Source organism: Aplysia californica, unplaced genomic scaffold, assembly GCF_000002075.1.
Source record: "Aplysia californica isolate F4 #8 unplaced genomic scaffold, AplCal3.0 scaffold00144, whole genome shotgun sequence".
Taxonomy (NCBI): domain Eukaryota; kingdom Metazoa; phylum Mollusca; class Gastropoda; order Aplysiida; family Aplysiidae; genus Aplysia; species Aplysia californica.
The window spans coordinates 303,345-310,660 of record NW_004797414.1 but is presented as its reverse complement, the minus strand read 5'-3'; the positions used below and the strand labels follow the sequence as shown (position 1 = coordinate 310,660).

Below are 7,316 nucleotides of genomic sequence, written 5' to 3'. Positions count from 1 at the left end.
TAGAAGCTATAGTAAAGCCAGAAACATACTATGCTCAAGAACACGTTGCCTATTTGATATCTAAGATCATTAAGCTTGTTGGACGGTAAACAAAACTGGTGCTACTTTTCTTATAAGCCAACGTGGATTCAGAAAAGCCATTTGATTGTGATATCCTCCTGTGCTGGATCGAGGGGACAAGTGAAGTTTCGTCAACTCTTCTCTGAAGTGGTTAACTGAGACATGTGAAGAATGTGAAGGAAGTACTTTGTGATAGTGGCCATTGGCATCACATATTCCCATCTTTTTCCTACCAAACTTGGACTCTCCTTGAATAATCTTTGGAAGATGCGTTTCGTTCTTTTATTTTGTATCTTGAATTTATCGACAAGCAGAGCCGACGTTCTTTCTTTCATGCAAAAGCCTAATTATAAGCTTGCTGCTCCACATGAGGACAATACTAGACAGATGATTTTGCATCAGACTGGTCATAAAAAAAACACAGAGCAATGGCAGTGATTCTGTTCTGTTTTTAAAGAAATACAACCCAGCCACAATTTGGTACAGATTACTAGGACACTTTGAACATGAACAGAAATCACAGAGAGAGGTGCTCACGCTTCGACAGTCAGATCAAACTGAGTCAGCAGAAAAGAACGCAATCCATTTTCCAGAAAGACAACGACGACAAGCTATTTCTGATAACTCGTCCACAACAGAGGAAGACATTCCGATAAAAGACAACCAGACCCTGACCACCGGACGGTTGGATTGGCAAAGCTTGACAAACTGCAATAGGACTGACGTAGCAGCAAAGACTTCTTCAAGCAATTCCTCAAACATTTCCTCCAACATTTTTTTCCTCAAACACTTATTCCTCCCACACTTCTTTAAATCTTTCCTCAAACATTTCCTCAAAACCTTCCTCAATCACTTCCTCCAACACTTCCTCATCAAACCTTTCCTCCAACACGTCCTCCGAGTCCTGCATAGATTACTGTTTGACCGTCCACAATAACGTGTCTTGCCCATGTGACCCAGTATGTTTCTTTAGAGACTCATGTTGCCGAGACATTGACCTGCTGTGTCCGGCGGAGTGGACAACGACACTCCAACTGTTTCATCCCAGCATATTCCAAGCCCGCCTTGTCTGTGACGTTGCCATGAATGTACCGACCGTGGACTCGTGTCCTGACCACCCATCTGCTGTGCTGGATCCCCCACAAACGTCATCTCAGGCCCAACTTTTGAAGTAAGAAATGTTCCCTTCCTATGCTGATGTGTGGTTTTTTGTTTTAGTTTTAGTAGACGTTTTACGGCGCTCGCAACTGCATAAGGTCATATGAGCTCCAAGGGGTAGATATCAACAGAGAAGTCCTTACAGGGAATCAGACTTACTCTGCTCACCTCTCTAGCTTCAACGGCACAAAAATTCTGCTTCGACTATCAAGGCACCCCGGAAATAGCGGGTCACAAGAGTGTGGCAAACATAAAAAAGAAGTAGAGGAAAACGACGACAGTAAGGATTAGGAAAGAAAAAGCAGCAGTTCCCTGTTGTAGTTCAGGCACAGATATGGGCATGACATTGTTGGATCAACCCATTTACAATTTAACTGTGCATTAGAACGAGAAATGTCCCCCCTTTGGGGAATGGCCTAAAGACACTTTAGTCAGTAGAACCGCTCGGGGGTTGTGAGGTGAGCTGACAAAATGAGCTACTTCTCGCAATCCACAAATGGAGATATTGGCTATAAAAATCAACACTAGGGCCAAATTTGTAGATTTTCAAAAGATGTCATATTCTGTATGTGTAATAGGCGTGAGATTATTTCATACTTAGGTATTTTCAAAAACTTATAAGCTTGATGTATCTATTTCCATATTGCTCAAATCCAAGAAGTAACTCATAATGTCAGCATGTTTCACATTTACGTTCTTGAGCTGTACATGGCAATCGTTTTTTTCCCTCAAAAGATTAATCAGGAAAATTCCCTCTAAGTGTTAAAACGACTCCTCTTGTCGATGTTGATATCATGTTCCCATTTCTATCTATGTGAGGTATTCAATTTGTTTAAAGGAAGAGCAAGATGATTTATTTAATAATGTGAGTGTTTTCAGCCAAACCCCATTTCAGTTAGAAAACAGTGCGATTGATGTGAACTCACCCATCAAGCAGATGACGCCCCCCGGGGCAGTGCCACTGACTGTAGTGTCTTTAGGACATTCCCAAAGGGGGGACATTTCTTGTTCAAGCACAGTAGAATTGTAAATGGGCTGATTCATGTCACGTATATAACTGTGCCTGATCTACAACAGGGAACTGCTGCTTTTTCTTTCCTAATCCTTACTATTTTCATTTTTCCTCTACTTCTTTTGTATGTTTGTCACTCTCTTGTGACCTGCTATTTCCGGGGTGCCTTGATGGTCGAAGCAGACCTTGTGCTGTTGAAGCTAGAGAGATGAGCAGAATACGTTTGATTCCCTGTAAAGACTTCTCTGTTGACACCCACCCCTTGGCGCTCATATGACCTTATGCAGTTGCGAACGCCGTAAAACCCTCTACTATAATAATAAAAAATAAAAAAAGTAAATAAACAGATGACCTTTACCACAACAGACAACAGCACATATAATAGAAAGTGACATTCTTCCAAATGCGTTGCCATTGGTAGCAAGAAGGTCTTTCTTTGATGAATCTCGGGGTTTTTTCAACGAACGTGTACCTGTATTGTGAGATAATATCGTAAATTTGTTCAGATGTGCAAAAGTGCTAAAATGAGCTGACTCGGTGATTTTTGCATTCCTTTTTACATACAACATCAGGAGACACAAAATCTGACAACCCTATATAATAATTATTGTTATGGTCATCCTTGTTTTAAAATTGCTGTTGAAAAACTGTTCTTTTAGTGTGGAAGTTGTTTTATCTATTACATAACCGGATAAAGGAGGATGTTTCAGTTCCATTTAACTTACGCTGAGTACAAAATCATTGTATTAAAAATAAAACACTTTCAGACTATTACACATGTTCATACAGCTTCAAAGTTCTCGTAGTTGGTAGTTGAAAGACACATTTGGACAGCAGCAAAAATAGAGCGCAGCACAATCATGGCTTGCATCTTGGTGATACATGTATTAGGCTCTCGTCAAAATAATACATGTACAACCGAAGAAATACGATGTTTCCGTCCATTTGGCAATGTTTATCAATTCTTTCCAGGATCAACACCTAACATGTCCATCAAGAAATAATCTTGTCAGATTCAGCTGAAAACATTTGACACAAAAATAACATTTTCAGTTTCCATCAACACTCAAGCTTTTGATGCCCCAAAACTTTGGCAGTCATTTTCTCGTTAATGTTGCTTTTCACATCGGGCGAAGCACTTTTCCTTCAATCGTAGATACGTACCTCAACATCTATTCAAGATAGATGGGGTTTTTTTTAAACCAGAGGCAATAGGAATGAATAAGATTTTAAGATTGCACCAATCACAAAAAAGTCTTGCTATTTTTCGAGCACAGTGATCGATTTTCTGTATATTAAAGAAGATTATTATGTTGTCTCCTTTGGTTTTATTTACTCTTAAGTTTACTCGAAAATTTGACGAAATTAATTGGTGCAAAGATGCTTAGTTATTGGCATTCATATGATTTCACTCTTGTAGACACTCGATATAAAAGAAAACCCCAATAATTTCTATTTACCCTTATCTGTCCTTTTGTAATGGTGATGTTGGTGATTTTTTTTGGTTTCCTTAATGGGCCTGGTGGACTCCACGAAGAAATCTTCGAGCGAGGGCGAGGCTCCTTTTCGGCTCCCTTGCCAATATACTTAAAGGCACCTCCACTTGTCCAAATAACTCATTTCGAATTGCCATTGTTCCTTGACATTCAAACATAATGTTTGACATCCTCCTTTTCATGGCTGCATCTTCGGCAACGTGGGCTGAGCTCTTCATTAACAAAGTTCTTATACCATCTTAAGCTCCAATGATGGTCCGACCGCAGTCTCGCTAGCTCAACCTGGTCCCAGCGTGATGTTGATGAAGGTGATGATGATGATGATGATGATGATGATGATGATGATGATGATGATGAGTAGGAGGAGGAGGATGATGATTAGTAGGAGGAGGAGGAGGAGGAGGAGGAGGAGGAGGAGGATGTAATGGATGATGCCATGCCGTTTGTTAACTTTCCAGAATGAACAGTCCTGTCACAGAGACCACCACTGGGCTCACGTTCCTCAACTCCTCTGTGTACTGGTGTCATGCTAATCCAACCAACGATTCCCGCCCAAATCTGGTGTACTGGACTGGAGTGTATAATGGACCCGCCTTTTGGGGACACGAAGACCTTGAAGCAGCCCTCACAGATTTACCAAAAATGGAAAAGTATGTTCTTTTCATTTCCTTCCTCTAAATGTCTCAATTTCTTTGTGTCTCTGTCTCTGTGTTTCTCTGTTTCTGTCTGTGTAGTTTAAGACCTACGCTTGAATACAGGTTATTACTGGAGGTGGCGAAGAAGAAGAAGAAGAAGAAGAAGAAGAAGAAGAAGAAGAAGAAGAAGAAGAAGGAAAAGGAGAAGGAGAAGGAGAAGGAGAAGGAGAAGGAGAAGGAGAAGGAGAAGGAGAAGAAGAAGAAGAAGAAGAAGAAGAACAACAACAACAACAACAACAAAAACAAAAACAAAAACAACAACAACAACAACAACTACATCAACAACAACAGCAAGAAAAAGAAACTGGTATCTTTTTTGTTTTATTTCCCCAGGTTCTATATTTACCCGTCCAGGTGTGAAAAACCGCGTTCGTGTGATCCCAACAAACACACACAGAGACACTTCAAGTTCGCAATACTGCTTGATGTCGATGACGACAACCTTATTCACTTCAGAAAAAATCCCTTAAGCTTTAGTAAGACGTGGGTATATACCGAATGTGGAAGCGAGCCCGAGCAAAAATGTCGACACGTCCACTGCAATGGAGATGAAGTGGAGAGGGTAAATGGACAATGTCTGTTTGAGCTTGGTTATTGTGTTGGGATAAACGCACCACCCTTTATCATCTCAGCTACCTCAGGTGCTGTTCAAGATCCAAAGACAGCGAACGTTGAGACTGAGACACCCTTCAACTCCCGATTCACCAAGTATCTTAAGTGTGTGTTCCGTTACAAGTACTCTTCGGCTCAGATATCAGAGATCATCCCTTTCCCAGATAGTGAATGATTTATTGATAGAAATAATTTCTAATTTTTTAGGATAGAAGGTACGTTCCCATCGACAAGCGAACTTCCGTACGAGGCGTTCCAGGAGGCGGTAGCCTTTTACTTACAGTATTTGGGGTGGGCATCCGGAACATCAAATTTGCGATACATTTTGCATTCGTCAAACCAGGAGAGATTCAAAACCCAAGAAGCGCCATCTACCCTGTGGAACAGGTCGGCAGCGGTTGTCGACAAGCCTTCTCATCCGTGTGAAAACAGTTCCGGCAACTGCTCCGCTAAGGGTGACGTGAACGAAACAAGCAAATTATATGCAAGTGATGACCTTAGGTGCACAGACGAGCCCTTCATTGCTACTAGTTATACTACATCCTGTGTGTATTATTATTTTTCGGGAAAGTTCCAACTACCTATACCCCCTGATGTGATGAGGCCTTTACGAAGTACCTCAAGAAACTATACATTTTGTATTTCGGGAGAGAGGTCCAATCAATACATAGAGAACGTCGGGTTCCTTGTCATGCTTGTGCTATTCGTGGTCAGTGCATGCCAGCAGTAGGACTGGACAATGAGTCGCTTTAGCAAAATCCGGATAATAATAGGATAGTGCACGACTTCGGCAATGATAAATTTTAATATGAACCGCTTCGGCAAATGGGTTTGAACCACTTCGACAAATGAGTGCACCCACTTCGGCAGACGGGTCAGGAAAGAGAGTTAAGAATCTGAATTTGGATAATGTTTCACTGAGAAATGTCTGATTACCCTTATAGGTTATCCGAGCTTTGCCCACCTCTGGCCAGCAGTAACTGAAAATGGTGAAATGGTATAGGTTTAACGCCCCTATCAACACTATTAGGTTATTTAAGAGGCGAGGCCTCCGAGTTCAACGTCCATCTCCGAAAGGACCGAGCCAGTTGGGAAATTCGTGCAAAGTGCCTTTCCCAAAGACACAACGTTGGACCGAGCTGAGGCTCGAACCCCCAAACCCGCACTCTCACGATTACAAGTCCGGTAGCCTAACCACTAGGCTACCGACGCCACCCAGCAGTAACTGCAAGACTGGAACAGAGGTGTCTTTGCACGCAAATGGTGGCGCAAGGACTACGCGAATTCGCCCTAGGGGGATTTTGAATTGAAATTGATCAATACGATATTCTTTGCAAATTGCTGAAATAAATAACTACAGAGTCATGAAACCGTCGTCCTTTATTCTTGTTTTAAAAAATATCAATATTAAACATCGTTAAAGTATACCAGTACAGTAAAGGATACTTATATTTCACAAGTTAATGTTAAAGATGACACCTTTGCACAAGTTAAGAGATAGATCATAAGGATTTCACACAAGTTGGGATATAGATAATCATGTTTTACAAGTTAAGTAATAAATATCCATGTTATACAAGTTAAGAGATAGATAACCATGTTATACAAGTTAAGAGATAGATATCCATGTTATACAAGTTAAGTGATAGATATCCATGTTATACAAGTTAAGAGATAGATAACCAAGTTATACAAGTTAAGTGATAGATTATAACAATGTTATACAAGTTAAGAGATAGACAACTATGAGAAAAGAATTGTGCAGAAGACGGCCACCCTATGTAACAAGTACTTGAATGATAATGCGCCGTCATATTTATCAATCCTGCTGAGACTGCACATTTCAACTCCCAGTTTAAGGTCATCAGCTGACAAAAAGAAATTTCTTGTACCATCTATGAAACCTAAAACAGTGGGTGAAAGAGCAATTGAATATCAAGGCCCCAAGATCTGGAATGCTTTGTCAAGTACTATAAGAGAGATCACATTTTTTGATTCATTCAAATGTAAGCTGAAGTCATTTCTGTTTTAAAATTATATGTGAAGCAGCGTGTCGGAATCAGGCTCTCGTTAATTTTTGGGCATGTAGAGTTATTAGTATCATCTTAAAGCTTGTTCATTTGTCTTTATTTGGATGGAAAAAATATCAATTTATTATGATTGCAAGTCGAGATATTTGCGAATAAAGGAGGTGGGGGTCACCTGTTTTCAGAGGTAAAATAAGTGAGAAAATGGCCGCCAAAGATTAGTTATTTCCTTAGCAAAAAGAGTCCGTGGTAACAG

The 7,316-nt window shown here is 40.5% G+C and overlaps 1 protein-coding gene across 1 annotated transcript in view; it reads left to right on the top strand.

Moving 5' to 3' along the window:
* Positions 1-7,316, top strand: part of LOC118477578 — a gene marked incomplete in the record, with an annotated part of 9,221 nt that overhangs the window by 433 nt on the left and 1,472 nt on the right.